The following is a 16,835-nucleotide window of genomic DNA, read 5'->3' as shown; positions in this document are numbered from 1 at the left end:
AACAGATTATGCCACAGCATTTATTGTATTCATTCATTCCTTACCTTTCCCTTTACACTACAGAGGTTACCTCACTCCTGGAAACACAGTCATAAGCAGCAACAGGTTTCACATATGAATTCTTTTTTCCCTGGGTGCTCTGGGGAAGCAAGAACATTCACTCAAATGAGCATTCATGCCTCAGTCAGCCTCAGGACAAGGCTCTGCACCGAAGCCCTTAAGACCTTCTCACAGCTGCTGATTTCATCCATGAACTGAAAGAGCATCTCAGCAGGATACTGCCAGCCTCCTTTTCAGCTCCCACTCACTGATTGCCAGTCTCTGGCAAGTGAAATGTCAAGAAACAGGCAGGGGCGGTGTTTGGAGAAGGAGGGATAAGAGATTCTCACCATCCATCAACCTCAAAACCTATTCAGCCGACAACTTGAATGGAACAGGCATTTCATTCTCCATGGTAACAAGAGATGGAAGGAGGTTAGGGAAAAAAAAAAAAAAAGAGAGAGTACAGACCCGGGAAAATCCGATGTTGAAGACACAGGGAAACTTGCAAACTTTGCAATTTCTCTTTGCTGTGCAAGTTGCACACAGTAGAGAGAAAAGCCCTTTCCTTGCCTGCACAGTCTGAGACAAGCCGTCCCGTGGCCATGATGAGGTGTCTTTTCTGCAAGCAGCGTATTGATGTAGGGGGAGGAAATCCCTTATCCTGCACCAATGCTACCCAGAGGAAAGACAAACGCCTTCTGAACATTGGAAATTTGGGAAAAATGCAGATTATTGCCCCCCAGAAAAAAGAACTATTTGAAAGGGAAAAGATACTGTCATTCCCTGTACATTACTTCTTGTCTACAGATCAAAGCCACTGATGCCGATTCAGTCTGTGCGCCAGCACTGACCACAAACCGGAGTGGAGGATTAACATCACTCTCCTTGTCTGCTTTGCATCTTATGTGGAAGAAAATGTTTGTTACTTCTGTTATGCCAAACAACTTAGATGCACAGATAAAAACAAGGAATTTATTTATTCTTTTCCAAGGCACACCAAAACGAAGCATGGAATCAGACAAACTTAAAATTCGGGCAGCACCTTTGCCAGCCTCAAGGGATCTCATGGTAAGTCAGTTCTTATTAACATTTCAGGCCTGGCCATCTTCTAAACTTTTTCTCCTGCTATTTTACATTCATAACTTGAGCTGTCACAGCCAGAATGTGCACAACAGGGAAATTACATTTGGATTCATGCACGTTTGTGTTCCAAGCTGGCCCCATGCAGCTACTGAAAAGAGTCTCTGGCTAAAGCACTTATGCAAGATAACCCAACAAAGGACTGAAAAGCTCTGCAAATCCTGGCTGCTGCCATCTTATTTTTTCTCAGTTTTGTACACTGATTCTTTCCTGAAGAACACATTTCAATCTCCCTCCCCCATCCAAACCCACCACCTCTCAATTTGGAGTTTGTTCTTACTTTTATATTGCATATGGGACATGCTGTTGGTGTGATACTTTTTTTATAATTTATATTATTATCTACACAGAGAGCTTTTTGTTAAAGGTGACCTGCAGAGTTGTTTTGAGTTCTTTCAATAGTCCTTATGTATAAACAAATATGCTTCAGATCATAGTTCTTTAAAAACTATGAATCAGTTCATTGTACTCATTTGAATTTTGGATAGGCAGCTTTCAATTTCTTACGTAGATCTTTACCATTCATGACATTGCAACCCATAAGGCAATACACAATCCTGCCCACTGAATTTCAGCCCTTATTCTCACTAATCATTTCAAAGCCACATGAATACATTCTGGCTTTTGAAAATCACTTTCCTCCTCTGAAAAGAACCATTTTATTTTCTCCTTTGTCTTCCATGACTGACCAAAACAGAACCTCAGCAGGAACAATCCTACTTGCTACTTTTTCTCCAACTTATCTTCCCGAGACAGTCTTTTCCTTAGGCAAAGGAGGGCACATTTACCTTTTGAAATATACTTCAGGTCCATGGCTTAGAACTATTTTCCTTTTTTTCTTGAAGACTTTAGCAAGAAAATGAGAAATGAGTCTGCTCCGTTCTCTCTTTCCCAGCTAAAGCCAACTAAAGTGGGAGAGACACACACTTCAGCTGGAAGATGTCAGCCTTCTACAACTCTACATAAGCAAATAAATGCTGTTAAATGTGCTTGCATGATCAGATGAATTCAGGTCTTTTCAGCTAGTTTTGAAGATACTTCTGAATTCCAAGGAGGTGTTTCCAGCACATTTAAAATATATTCTGCCAACATCTATTAAGATGAGAGCATTTAACACAGAAAGCTTTTTGTACTCTTTTCATAGAACATTCTCAGAGTACTTTGTTATTTTGCTTTGTTACAGGAGCATAAAGCAGAAAAAATATATTTTTGGCTTTTATGGCCAACTGCCATAAAAGCAGAATCATCTTCCCTGCACTTGCCGTTCACTGCATTTCACCTTGATCCTCCTGAAGGTTTGAAAGCATTGTTGTTTATTTGGAGCTCAGGGAAAGGGATTTTCTTTCTCTCTGAAGTTGATGTTAATGTACTTCAAAGAGTTGCCATCTATTAACATTATCCACTTGTCTTCCTATGATTCAAAAACTATACCCTTAGAAATGAAGAGCTTTCCCAAATCTCTTCTAGCAGCATGCCTTAGGGAAGAAGTAAGACACTGACAATGTTACCAATATTCAGAAATGTGACAAAAAGCAGTCCAAGAGCATAGAGTCATACCAACCACAGTGCCCACTGTGTGTTCCTTTTCAGCCACCAGATGGGAAATGTTGATGTGTCTCACCAACAGCATTCACAGAGATACATACTCTGGAAACAAATCTTCTATGAATTGGCTAAAACTAGTATCTCAAAAGGCACCCTACCAAGAGGTACTGAAGTGAAGGGTGAAGCATGCCCACACAGAATCAAGGCCTTATCCAGCTTCCAAAGCAGAAGAATAAACAGTACAGTACAGCCAAGATTCAAAGGACTGCCCACCATGTGTGCCTGCCAGCAATAATAAAAGCTGAAATACATCAATAACTTCAGGCTGGCTGAGAATGAAACTGACTTGAGTTCTGATCAAGTTTGGTGGTCTCCATACAACTCTTGCATTACAAAAGCTACCATCTCTACTAACAGCAATTCTACAGAGAAGTGAACCAGTGGTGAACCTCACTGGGACAGCATGGGCAGCGGCACATCACAGCATCCTGAACTGCACCTGCCCAGGCAACAAATGGTTTCTGGGAATAAAAAAGGCTAAAAAACATGATTGGAAAGCACACAAAAATCATCAAGAAAATTGGAGAACAGCACTTGGGAAAGCCAAAACATCTTGATTTAAATTGATAAGCATGGCTGAAATATTTCTGAGCTATTCTCAACATAAGTGATTTCAAGGTAAGAGTGAGTACAGACAGAGTACACAGGGCTGACCTGGTGACACAGTGTGTGTGCCATCAGCAAAAGAACATACTGTGCCACTGAATCACTGAATTACCAGGCATTTCCCACTGCAGACACACCACCCCAAAACAGGACAGGTGGACTTCATGCATGCAATTTTATCAAAACATATTTCTCTAAAATGCAAAATTATACTAACCTTATAGTTTCCTATTTTCAAGTGTGCCACAAAATTAATCAAAGATAAGACTTTAATAAAAAGCTCTTTAAAAGAATCAGCATTATTCACCAGAGGTGAAGACTGAAATTTTAACCTACTTGAGTTTTTTTTATTAGTCGGTGTTTTAAAAACTTTTCATAAAATAGGAACTCTCCACTGCTTTAGAAACAAAAAGAATAAATGCAAAATCCTTCGCATCAGAGGAGTTTCATGTTTCATAAGAGACAAAGAACAAATGACTGCAAGACTCCCAACAATTTGTTTGGCAAATGCCATCTAAACCCGACACAAAGTCACCTCAATCTGTTATCCAAGAACTTGCAACAGCAGTAAATGTTAATGACACATGGCAAGGTAAAAGCTATCAGCCAGGGAAGGAACAGCTTTTAGGAGAGCATTAGAGGCTTATATATTTTGAATTCTAAAATTTTATATCTGCAGGAAAGGTTTTCAGTATTTCACATGCAAACATTTTCATGCAAATAAATACATTTTCCTCTAAACTAAAAGAGTTTACAAGGGCACAATTAGCACTTTTCACTGAGTATAAATCAGACATCTGCCTGTAATTTGAACTAGGAGCAAAAGACATGTACGAGAGGCTTTCTTCCTTGCAGATGTTTTCCCAAGATCTAAGGGGAAGTTCTACTTCAAGAAATTAATATAATACTATCTAAATCTACTAGGTCTATGGCTTTATATGGTACATTTACATGTGAATAGTTAGTTTTGGTTTAGCTTTTTTTTCCCTTTCCGTTCCCAATTTCCTTTTAGATTTCATCTATTTCATATAAGATTAAAACTGCTACAAAGATGCAGCAAGCCAAATTAAGCTCACTGTGAGACCTCTGCAAATAAAGCTGTCTTTTAACAAGCAGCAGAGGGATCAACAGCAATGAATCAGTACTAACTGCTATCACTGGCAGTGCAAGAAAGAAAAACACTACTCCTTCATTCCAATGGGGATCAGAAGAAGCTGCAAATTTAAACTTGTAAGTTTGAAGAAACTAAATATGAAGAAACTAAATATGTTTCACATGACAGAGGCATGTCTAAATGTCTACTTCTGTCTACACTTCATAATGCTACTGAAATACAAGTGATGTCCAACATATGCTTGGGACACAGGACATTACTTAAGACAAAGCACTAAGCAATGCCTTAAAACTCCATCAGCGAAAAAAATACAAAAACAATGGCTTGGGGATTTTTTTGGGTGGGGACCAGTGGGGGCATAGAGATAACACCAACTAACCAATCTTTTTTTCCCACTAAGTCAGCATTTCAACAACTCAAGTATCTATAAGTGAACCAGTCTCTTAAGAAAAAAATATTTACATTTCTATCATTCTGCAAATAAGAGGACATTTTTTAGAACAGATGACACAATTTTCTTCAGCCTTTCTGCAACAACTAACTGTTCCCATGATTTCTAAACCACTTTCCTGTTTTACACAGTGATCCCAGTTGTAAAAAACAGGGAAACTTCCCCTTCCTTCAGGTCAATGGAAAACCAGAATCACACACTTTTAAACAAGCTGATCAGAACACTGCAGAAAAATATAAAGAAGAATCATAAATTACATATTTTTATGCACACCACACCCAAGACACCAAAATGATAGACGAACCAGCTAAGGTACTAATGCAGATGTGACCTAAGAGGCCTCAGGCCCAGATAACCAATCAACCTGTGCAACTTAAAAAGCAACACAAACTCTCAGCTGTTGGCTTCTCTTCCCCAGTGTACTAAGATGTAACACATATTCAGTTTACAGTATGATGCCATATTTTGGCTGGAAGGCATAAGATGCATGAATTTAACAATGTGTTAAATTGGAGTGTATCACCTGTGTCTTACCACCAGCCTCCTTGATTTCCCCAGGGCTGGAGGATGTGTCTGCCACCTGGAAATGGGCAGCACAGCCTGACTTATCCTTTCTAAGCTCTTTCTAGAACTGCCTGGGCACAAGGTCCCCAGTCTGACCGCAGATCCTAGGCACAGTGATGGGGTGGGCAGGAGAAGGATGCTTTGAATCACAGAATCATTTGGCTGGAAAAGACCTTTAAGATGCAGTCTAACCATCAAGCTGGCACTGTCAGGTACACCTAAATCAAATCAAGTGGTAGACTTGGCTGTCCCTAAGTGCCATATCTACACATCTTTTAAATACCTCCAGGTATAGTATTCAACCAGAATGCTAACCAATGATTCACAGAAAAAAGCCCCTGAATGAAAGTATTTGACATCATTTACAAGCATCTCTCACATGATCTCCTCTCACTTGTCTGTGCTGATACAAGAACAGCAGGCATATATTCTACGTCAGGCAACTGCTTCGAGTGACCGCACCACAGGAAGACGCATCAACGCCAATGACAAAAGGGAATGTTAGGGAAGCCTGTGTCTCCTACAAAATGCTTTGAAAAAACCCTCTCTGTTAAAGCATGGACTCTAAACAAATGCCTATATTCTCTCAAGGTATCTTACTTTCAAATGCAAATAATATGAAAGGGAATAAAGCCTTGTTCCAAGAATATAAAATAAAACGACTGAATTTACCAAAGGACAAAAGAAGATTGAAAATCTCACTAATGGCTTTGTGTCTGATTTTTAATACTAATAGCTTCCTGTGCTTAGTTTATGAATTTGGGAGAAGTATGTAACACATTTTCTCATAGGCATATTGACTTCTACCTTTCCTGTGAAGATAATCTGCACATTTCAGTTTTCTGCATTTCAAGATTTTATCATCTTTTGGAGCACCAAGAAAGGAGACGTTGCTGAAAATATCTCATATTACCTAGATTAACCTTGTGCTCACTACTTCCCCACACAAATAAATGCCAAAATAGCAAGCCAAATCTTTCCTCTCTGACCTCCAAGTAAGTACTACTGCTTGAAAAAAATATATCCTGTTACTGCTTGAAAAAAATCTACTGTATTCCCACCCCCTCAAACTATTCCTCTGTAAAACAGTTCATCTTAAAAATACAGTGCTGTCACCTTTTTCAGGTTTTTGCCATTGCTGTCACTATGGAAACAATCAGAACATCAGATATGTCAGTAAGCACAATTTATAAAATACGAAAGCACCAAAGGTAGATATTATACATAAAACCCAATCAAGACAAAATTAGCGTGTTAGCAAGGAAACATGGGCTTTAAAGAGCTTTAAATTTCATATGATGTCCTAGAGCAATGTTGCAGTGAGCTACGGCCAAGGAGTGAACTGCCAGTGCAGCATCATGCATGAAGTCACACAGCCAAAGGCTGCAACAAACCGCCAGGACAAAGGGCTGTAATCAGCCCTTTTCCATCCATTTAAAACACAAAAATCCTACAGTAAAGGAGAATCAGTACATCCCCAAAACATTCCACCAACATAAGAAATATGCCAAGACATACAGATATTTGTTTCTCTGAGACTTAGAAATAAATTAAGGAAGACCCTTTCAGTTTGTTTTGCCTGTATCTCAATAGTGCATTCAGTCATATTCCCCTCTGTTCATCACCTTTGTTCACATCTGCATCAGAAGCAAAGGCGAAGCCAATTACTCACAGCTTCCCAACCAAAAATTTAAAGCAGTTATTGGAGAAACATCAGTTATAGAGCTTGGCTGGGCAGCTATTCTGTTGAGTTGCAGTTTCAGCAGGGCAAAAGCAGAGTGCTTATTACTGCTGTAAGATGGGGTTCATCCAAACCTGTACATGCAGAAGATGCAGCTTTCTCCTGCTCCCAAAGCTCAGGACATACTTCACTTTGACATGTTGACTCAATTATAGCACTTGGGAGCCTCGAGAGAACAAACACAGCTTTTTGAGACACCTCCCTCTCTACCACACACACACACACATTCTCCCTGTGCTTATTTAGAAGCTCACTGCCTTTCACCATCACACTATTCTCTCATATGTTACACTGATGCACTTACCCGCTTCACATTGCTGCATTTCCTCCCCTCTACTGTCTTGGAAAGTAAGCAACTACCATACTTCAAATTCAGCTACTCAAGTTACAACACAGACAACAAAAGCAAGAGGGACCTCTTTTTATGACAAGATGAAGTATTTCAGCTCAAGAAAAAAGAGCAAGAAAACAGGTCAAACACAAGTTAAGAGTCATAGAGCACTAGGAGAAGACAGAACAGACATGAAGCTGTAAACTGCTTTTAAAACATTGTGGAGCCAAAAGAATAAATGTGTACTTTTCCTAATAATGACATAGCAAATTGTAAGCTCCAGGTGCCATTTCAGGTTGGAAGACAATTTGCCAACTAGTCAGTGCTGCAGAGCTGACCCTGAGACTGCTTGCTGCCTTTAGGACTTGGCTGAAGGACTTCTGCACATTTACTGCCTTTGATGCTACATGCACATACAGCAAAGTCCTTTACATTCAGAGCCCCTCAAGTGGTTCAATAAAAGAAACAGTCTGCAGTATTCTTGTCTTTAAAGCTCTGTTTTTGACTGGCTATCTTGATGACAAATTTGAAATTTATCAGATTATTCACTTTTTGACACAGGACGAGCCACTGAGGACAGCTGTTCAGGTATTCTGAGATGGAGGTAGTCCCTTCCTCACTTGAAACATATGCTTTTGATTCCTAATTTCCAAAACATGAGATTACATGCTTTGTCTAAGATTTCCTCTATTAGACTGCAGAAGTCAGATGGAATGAATTCAGACAGCAGCTGCAAGGAGAGAATGACCAAAGAATTTGCAATTCTGAACTATCAAGAAGCAAGGAAGAACAAAAGTTGTAAATTACATAACTGAGTGAAAATGTAGAGCAGAGGACAAAGTAAGGTAAATTTGGTAAGTCTTTTGTGGAAGATCCCCTTCAACAAAAAGCTTCCATAAACAGAGTGAATTTTGATGCAGTTTCCCTGCAGTTAATTATATTAGTTCACAAAAATCAGGAAACTGTAAGATAGTACAGAGGACAATTCAGAGCTGAAGTTTATATTGCTCAAATATTGGACAATTGTGCAAGTTTATATCTGTTTTCTATTTGGCTCCTTTTTACCTTTTTTTCCATCAATCTTGCATGCCTGAGGGATTCCAAATACCCTGTGCTGAAGTATTCAATACTTTAAAAAAGTTTGAATCATATTTATCTGGTACTGTGGTACTTCTTATTTGTGTATGTAGCTGTCTGCCTCTGCTTCTCTTATATCCCTTCCTAGGCTTTGAAGTGACTAGAAAACACTGCATGTTGAAGTCTGGGTAACAAACAGTATCTACACAATATTTTCAGTATTATCACCTACTGTACATTCCTAAGCACAACTTCTAGTAGATTTCTAAGACCATAAATAGCTTACTCCAATCAGTCTGATATTAATTATAACATGTCCTCTAGCAAAGACTGCTCTTAGGACTCTGAACAACCACCAAAGTCAGTGCCACAACACCAACATTAAAAAATGCCAAGTGATAAACATAAAGAACTTTTGCATGTACTGTATGACTTCTGCAGAATTGAATATGTCACTGAAATCAATAGAGGAGATCATTACAAAATTCCTTGTTATATACAGGAGCTTTTATTCTTCAGGTATTTAGAAAGAAAGCTAAAGACACAGCAAACTCAGGTAAACTTTTTTCTGAATAAGAAGTCTACACCATGATTTAAGGTACTTGTTGGTACTTGAGTTTACTATATACTGACTACCTAGCTGTAAAACGTTGATTTTACCTTTTCTCAGTGCATTCTTGCAAACAAGTCTTCAGTCAACACGTGAAACTCTTGCCCTCCACATGCCTTGAGAATAACTCCGGGGCAGGAAAACTATTTCAATACTTCCCTGTGATGGTGGATTTAAAAAAAAAAAAAAAAAAAAAAAAAAAAAAAAAAAAAAAAACCAAAACACAACCCTGTTTTCACCAGGCAGTAAAACAAGTGCTTTGTAGTAATAGAGAGAAGTACCCTGAAAGGGTCCTTAACCTCACTATGAATAACATGCCCTATAAACTCGATTTGACATAGAAAGAGAGGAGTTTCACTATCTGTGATTCCATTGAAAAAGACAAGATTATAAAAGGGTAGACAACAGAAGCAAATACAGAGCTGGAGAGGAGAAAGCAATCCTGCTTAATGGAAAAATATACCTCAAGTCTGAAATATATACACATTTAATCTTCTTGGGTTGTTCTTGCTTAGTATAACCAGAAAATAATACTGTATCTATTACTTCTTCCCTTCTTTGCTTACTGATTAGTGACCTGAATATCATCTTCTTACTCTGGGTTCTTGGAGCTTTCTTCTGATAGATTGATGACAATAGAAAAGCCACAACATTGAATAGCAAATACCTGCTATTTTCTTGGACTCGCATGCATTTTCTAAGAGCACCGTGAACCAGAAACTTCATACTCTTCATACACATGTCTAAGGTTCACATGCATTATAATCCAGCTACAAGTGTTCAGACTGAACTTGCTTCCAATATCCTGATACTCTGTAACAGAGCAACAAGAAGGCAAATAAGCTTCAGAAGACCTATTTATTTTGGAAACTGACAGTGATTCTCATCACCTAACAGCTTCAAAGAAAATAAACAAAATTCAAAGGTTCCTACTGATTCTGGAAGAATCAGTGCTGTTCAGTAGCCAGCACTTAATACTGCCCACATTCAAACACAGCTCTATAGGACTCCAGCAGGCTCTCTAGAGGAATCACACACTATCAGAACAACTGTCAAAATCAACATGTAAAACCAGGCCCTCATTGTATGTGGTACACTCCAGTTATTTCAAATATCCTTCCATATAACCTGCTTGGTAAAAATGTCAAGTGGCAAAAAAGGATAAAATTTACCTTTTCACTTAGTAAATAAATTAATTCTATGAATGGATTGCATCGATGACATTTTTGCATCGATTGACTTTTTCTTTGGCATAAATAAAGTAGTTACCCTGCTGAGAAAACAGAACCTCTAAATACAAATGAAGTTTGCCATCCATTCAGAGGAAGAATAAGATGACAATCATGTGGCATACATTTATCACATATTTAATGCAGTTCTGGAAACTGGAGATTGTTGGCATTAAGTACAGTGGAAGAAGCTAGACACAAAACAAAAGAAAACACCTGAAAGCATGACTGTTGGCAAGGAGTTACTCCCAAAGAAGAGCTGAGGAAGTAAGTACAGCATTTCTCAGCAAATTTTCAGACCCAACACATATTCAAAGCTACTACTTTGTGGACTCTCCCTCCTGCTCTTGCTAGTTCATGGGAAATTTCATCTCTGCCAAACAAATCAAGGGAGGCTGAACTGCAGATTCCATTAACTTGAACTCTGAGACAGCAACTCGGCTACTGTGAGTCACTGACAGCTGTGAACAATCCTGCCAGCTTGGGAGACACCAAATTCAGTGCAATATCCATCCTCATACACTCAAATCCACAACAGCCAGCGCATCTGAAAGGAATCACAAGGATACTACAGCTTACTGGAGAGGGACATGTCTGGTTGAAAAAGATTCCTCGGCAGGAAGGGTCTGCTTCAGGCAGCTGCTGATAATACAGCCCTACATGCCCAGAGCTCTCAGCACAACACATCTCCAAGTTCAAATCTGGTGTTTCCAACATAGAGGTCCAAAACTTTCTCCTGCACCTGAATTTCTGGTGAGAGTGAGGATCTCAAAAGGGATCTTAGAAAGTTTCCAGCAGTAAACCTATGTACTTAAAACCACTTCCAAATCATCCATTCTCTTGGTATGGAAAAGGAAGCAAAAATGCACTATGGTAATCAAAGTTCCCTCTACAGATTCTACATGTATCAAAAAATATATTCAAGCCTTCCTGCCTCACGAATGAAAGCACAAAGGAACAGATACCACCAAACAGGAGGGATGAGCAATCAGCTTCTTTCGATACCTAAAACTACATCACTAAATCCAGTGATGGATAGCTCTGGTCTCATCAGGCTGTCTGATTAAAAAACCTGGCTTGTGCATTATATATTGCTTTTGTAGCTGCACAAAGTCACTGCACATCTACAGTTCAGCCAGTTACATGGATATGGCAGAGGGCAAAGAGTAACTCATTTAGAAGGGTGAGAGAAATGACGAGGAAAGATGCAACTTGATGCAGATTCCTTAGACTACATATTATATAAATGCATCGCATTGGGAAATCAGAGAGTTTGTTTGGGATGGGGGAAAGTTTGCCTCATTTTAAGGAATTCATGTTTTCTAGAGGACAAGCACAAAAACACATGGCTCATCAGTAACTGCCCTTACAGTTTTCAACATATAAGATTTATTGCTTTTAGGGCCTTGTCTACAACAGCAAGCTTTAGAAGAAAAAAACCCAAAATGCTATTTCCAACTCAGTTCAGTTGTATCACTAAGTCTCACATGACTTAGCCACTAATGGTAGAAAGACCAAAAATGCTTAGCCTCAAGAGTACCATCGTGATTGCTGAACTCAACCTTATTAGAAACGATTATTCTCTACAAGCCCCCAGGTACAGCAAATTATTCTTTATGATTATTTAATAAAATTACAATTTCATAACTGTAACTTCTTCCAGGACAGATCCTTACATCTACCTGTCACCTCTTAAACTTCTTGCTTGCTAATCTTTCTTGATATTGTATTCCTCATGATTGCATCTCACCACTTCCCGACAGAGGAAACATTGCAAACCAAATGGAATTTTAAATTCAATGCATACTGTCACGTCAAATGTCAGCCAGGGACACATTTCTGACACACAGAACTACTTCTGGAGCTGTATGCAGTAAACTACTGATTTTAGTGTCCTTCAGTTAGGAGACTGCCAGAGTCCTTGGTCAGATAGGTTCTTCTCATTGAAATCACAGAGCAAGATAAGGACAGAACAAGATCTTGCTTCACCAGACAAATTTATCTATACACAAAACAAGGAGGAGAATCTTGCCTTGCCTTTCCTCGTTTCAAAGATACATCCTGAAATTGGGCTGGTGGTTAATGCAGTCACATGGAAAACAGACGAATATAGATATTACAATACCATGTATTTACTTTCATCTACTCTTCTTTAGAGTACTAATAATTTCCTATAAACTAAATTTTGTTTATTTCCTATAAATGAAGTTTGACACTCCCCTAGTCACTGCACTTTTACATGCCTGGCACACTCAGTATTTCACTGACAGAAGGGTAAGATTTTGAAAAACTCCTGATAAGTACTCACAGCAGAGCAATGCCATTAAATTTATTTCCCATGTTGTCAATTTGACAAAAGTCTGTTCAGTTAATGCTCAGGTACCTCAGCTACCTTCAGAAGACAGTTGATGTGGTAAACATAGAATCTTATGAGAAATTCACACAACCACATAGGAAACAGGTAGTCATGCATGCCCCTCAGCCATCCCTTCCCGTGTAGATTACAAGCTGGGTATTGTATTTGTATAATTTATTTTCAGGGTCTCAGATTTCTCTAGCTCTAAATTCAGATCTGTTCAAGAGATGAAACATGCCTTCTCTGATCTCCAGTGCTGCAGAACGCCACACAATTTACACTAAACCAGGGTCTCACAGTGTTTTGATGGCTGACTTGCAATTTTATGAGCTGGTAGATTAGACTTTCTCCACTGCAAACCTAGATACAGTTTAAGGTGACAGGTTTGGCAAGTCTGGATTTATTAGTTCCTCTGAACATAAACCTGCATCAAAGAGGATGGAAGTTAAGCACTCACCTTTTCAGCAGTGCCTTTGTTCAGAAGCCAACACACAGAGCAAAGTCAACAATGCCTGGCTTACAAGCACACCCTCCAGCTGGGGAAAAAAAAACCCAGAATGGGTCTAGATTAGAGATACACAGGAAAGAAAGATCAAAGAGTACTTTATTTTATACATATATGAAGAGCATTGCACACAGGCTGTGTAACCAACTGTTTTGTTCTAAACAGAAAATATTCAACAACACGGTGCACACACTATTGTGGCTCCCTAAAAACATGTCAAGTGAAAGCAAATGCAGTATTTCTCAATCACAGAAACCAACCCCCACTATATAGAAGGAAAAGCAGGAAGAGGAAAAAATAGGCTAAGAATCCCTTGGTTTGTTTTAAGAGTTAACAGTCCACCAGGCAAGAGAGTTCCAACTTCCTTGACTGTAACTGCCAGAGAACTTGGCCTTAAATTTCACATAACTACATTTCTTCATAATGAGAAAGTTAAAACATGCCTCCATAGAAGTCCTCAATACCAGAGCTGAGACAGCAACTGAAATTCTTGTGCAGACTGCATAATAGCAGAATCACAGAATATTCTGAGCTGGAAGAGCTCCACAAAGATGGTCGAGTCCACCTCTTAAGGGAATGGTCCGTACAGGGATCAAACCCACAGCTTTGATGCTGTTAGCACCACGCTCTGAGCAACTGAGCTGATCTTGGGGATATGCAGACCATGTATAGAAATTAAATGGAGCAATTTAAATTGCTGTCTCATAGTTGTTTTTGAAAACACAGATGCAGGATTTTCTGCTTTGCAAAGGGACATCCCCAGACTGGTACACTTTCCAAATTCTTTAAATAATCTCCTCAAATTAATTCCAGGGCTGCCTTCCAGCCTACAGGAATCACCCAGCAAATGCCAAGCACAGGTCTTTCTCCCCCAAGTCGGGGTCTGGGGCAGCAGCTCCATGTGATGACTCCTCACTGTCCATTTCCACCACACCAGAGCCCAGCAGGCACCTGGCACCTACCCAGAGAAGTTACTGAGGGGAGCAGTGAACCTGAACACATTTTACTATTTACCCTATGGCACCAACCAAACAGAGGGCTGCTCCCTATCCGTTCAGATGCAGCCAAACTGACTTTCCAAATGGAATTTTAAGATGCACTTTACTTCATTAATGAAAAATTCTCTGCTGCCTTTCTCTACATTAAAAAGGTTCCAGTCCTGTTCATACCGTCCCATCATGTGCAGGTGGCCACACGTAACACAAACAGTAATTCACAGTCCAGAAGCTCCCTTAATTTTCTCCCATTAGACACATACAGGAACAAACCAGTGCAACTAGACCTCTATATCTGGTTAGATTATCTGCAGCTACAGCTTTTAAGCAGAATGTAGCAAGACACCATTCTTGAAAAATCAGTCCTGAAACTTACTCGCCTTTCTTCTCCCCTTATACCTTTTTATACTGTTTGCCCAACTGTTCCTTTTTAAAACACTTTTTTCCTGAAGAAAGGCAGTATCTAAGACTGGTATGCAATAATGTAGATTTGAATCAGCAGGAAGCATTAGGCAGGCAATATTAAAGAGTTAAGACAGTCTGCCAACTTGTCCTAATACCTCAAAAGCAACCATAAATTAAATGGGTAAAAGATTTCCAAATTATTTAATCTATTTTCATTAGAAAACTGAGTCTTTGATGTTAGATTATTTCCTGACTATTTCTATCAGTCTTCTGTATTATATATTTGTTTTTATATATTTGTTCTTCCAGTCTTTCCTTTGGGCAGACTATTCCATACTTCAATATATTTTATAACCTCATTCCCTTGTTTCTAGTTATGCTCCTTCTCACTTTACTCATTTAATTAGTTTCTGTCTTTCAAGTATGCACCTTTCAAATATTTGTAGACTCTTATCACATCTCTCAGCTACACTTCTGATTATCATATAGCCCAAGAAGGCATGTGTGCCTGTGGGTCTCTTGGTCTGTACTCCTTTGCCATTTGTCCCTCCAATCTCTTCAGTTCATTTATATCTATCTGAAAACAAGACGTTTGGGCCTGGTACAACTTGCAAGTTAACTCACACGGTTGTTCAAAAAGGAACTTTAATTTTTGTAACTCAAAACTGTATTAATTTACCACTTGCTACTATGACACGTCTGTAAATTGATTTATCTGCTACACAGCTATTCACTCCAAATGTTTCTGGTGCTTGAAAAACTACTGTTTTTCCAGTTTCCCTCCTTCCCTGGAGCACACACAAACACATTTCTTGTTAAATCTTTTTGACTGAATTCTTCCCAGTACCCCCCCACAAGTGGGAAGTACTTTATTTTGATATTCTCCAATTAGTTCTACTATCTCTAGCTCCTCTGTTAGGGTCTTTATAGTTAATTCACTTCTAACATTTGGCATCTTAAAAGTTTAGAAAGACCCCAGCCTCTAATAAAGGTATAAAACCATACATTTTTCAGTAAGATGCAACAATACAAGGACTCCACATGGCTAAATACAGTATTTTTCAGCACTAACATTTACATTTCTGTGACTTCCTGTTGAGAATTTCCTATTCTCAGCCTAAATTATCTAATGCAAAAGACCAAAACACAATCTGATGTCTCTTAAGCCCGTTACGAGACAGAGTTATGCCAGCGGTGCTGTTAGAAGGCAGCAGCTGTCTCCCTTCCTTTCTCCACACATTAACCAGCTGCACATTGCCTTTGTTGTGCTACCACTGCCCTGTGGTGAGCCAGGTTATTTTTCTATTTTAGACTCAGTGCATTGTGCATCTGCACAAATACTTGTAATGGCACTCTGCACAGATTACACAGGGACAGGAGAGAGTGGGACTGCGTGAGAACTTACACCATGGAAAACGTCCATCGCGTCCTGTACTGAGTTCCCACTTGTGAGCATCACCTTAGCGTCAGAAAGTAAGCCTGACACCCTGTAACTGGGAAGTCTGCAAAAACTCAAAGACTTCTCAGAAACAAACAGAAGGAGAATCCTTAAGACCATAAAAATGAACACTGAAGATTTCTGCATAGTTGAGAGGACAAGATGAATTGAACACAAGGTAGATCTGTTAAGAAGCTGAATTCTTTCGAGGATTAGAAAAAAAACTTGATGGAGTAAAGGAATACAAAAACACACTGTTTATTGGAACTTTCTCCAAAGATTTCATCTAGTCCTTCACAAAGGGCTACTCAAGTCACTGTGCAGCAAGAAGAACAAAGTACTGTCACAAGCAGGAAACTGGCAAAAAGAAATGAAACAAGAATCACTGACCAGTTTTGAGCATGGAAGAAGAATATTTGTGGAGTTCTCAAAGATCAGCATCTATTTTTTTCAGATTTTTATTAAATAATTGCAAAATAAAGCAAAAAGAAATACAATTTCCTCTGGACACAACTTTGAGTGAGGCAGGCTGAATACACAGAATAATGCGTATTATTTAAGGGAATTCTAACAGAGAGAACTCTTGGGCAGTCTGGGACCATAGCAACAAAGAAAATGAGAAAGAC

General features: G+C 39.1%; 1 protein-coding gene across 7 annotated transcripts in view; it reads right to left on the bottom strand.

The window, feature by feature from the left end:
* The window catches only part of NDST2 (N-deacetylase and N-sulfotransferase 2), a 139,021-nt gene that overhangs the window by 92,540 nt on the left and 29,646 nt on the right, over window positions 1-16,835 (bottom strand). For 4 of the 7 annotated variants that reach the window (XM_068198493.1, XM_068198495.1, XM_068198491.1 and 1 more), the window contains exon 2: window positions 13,324-13,402. The exons of 1 other annotated variant lie outside the window; for it this stretch is intronic. The gene's annotated coding sequence lies outside the window, so the exon portion shown is untranslated. Of the gene's footprint in view, window positions 1-44; window positions 140-13,323; window positions 13,403-16,835 lie in introns of all 7 variants that reach the window. 2 more of the 7 variants (XM_068198497.1, XM_068198494.1) reach the window with 1 other exon arrangement.

The sequence above is a fragment of the Anomalospiza imberbis genome, chromosome 8, assembly GCF_031753505.1.
Source record: "Anomalospiza imberbis isolate Cuckoo-Finch-1a 21T00152 chromosome 8, ASM3175350v1, whole genome shotgun sequence".
NCBI classification, from domain to species: Eukaryota; Metazoa; Chordata; class Aves; order Passeriformes; family Viduidae; genus Anomalospiza; species Anomalospiza imberbis.
This window is presented reverse-complemented; position numbering and strand designations above follow the sequence as displayed.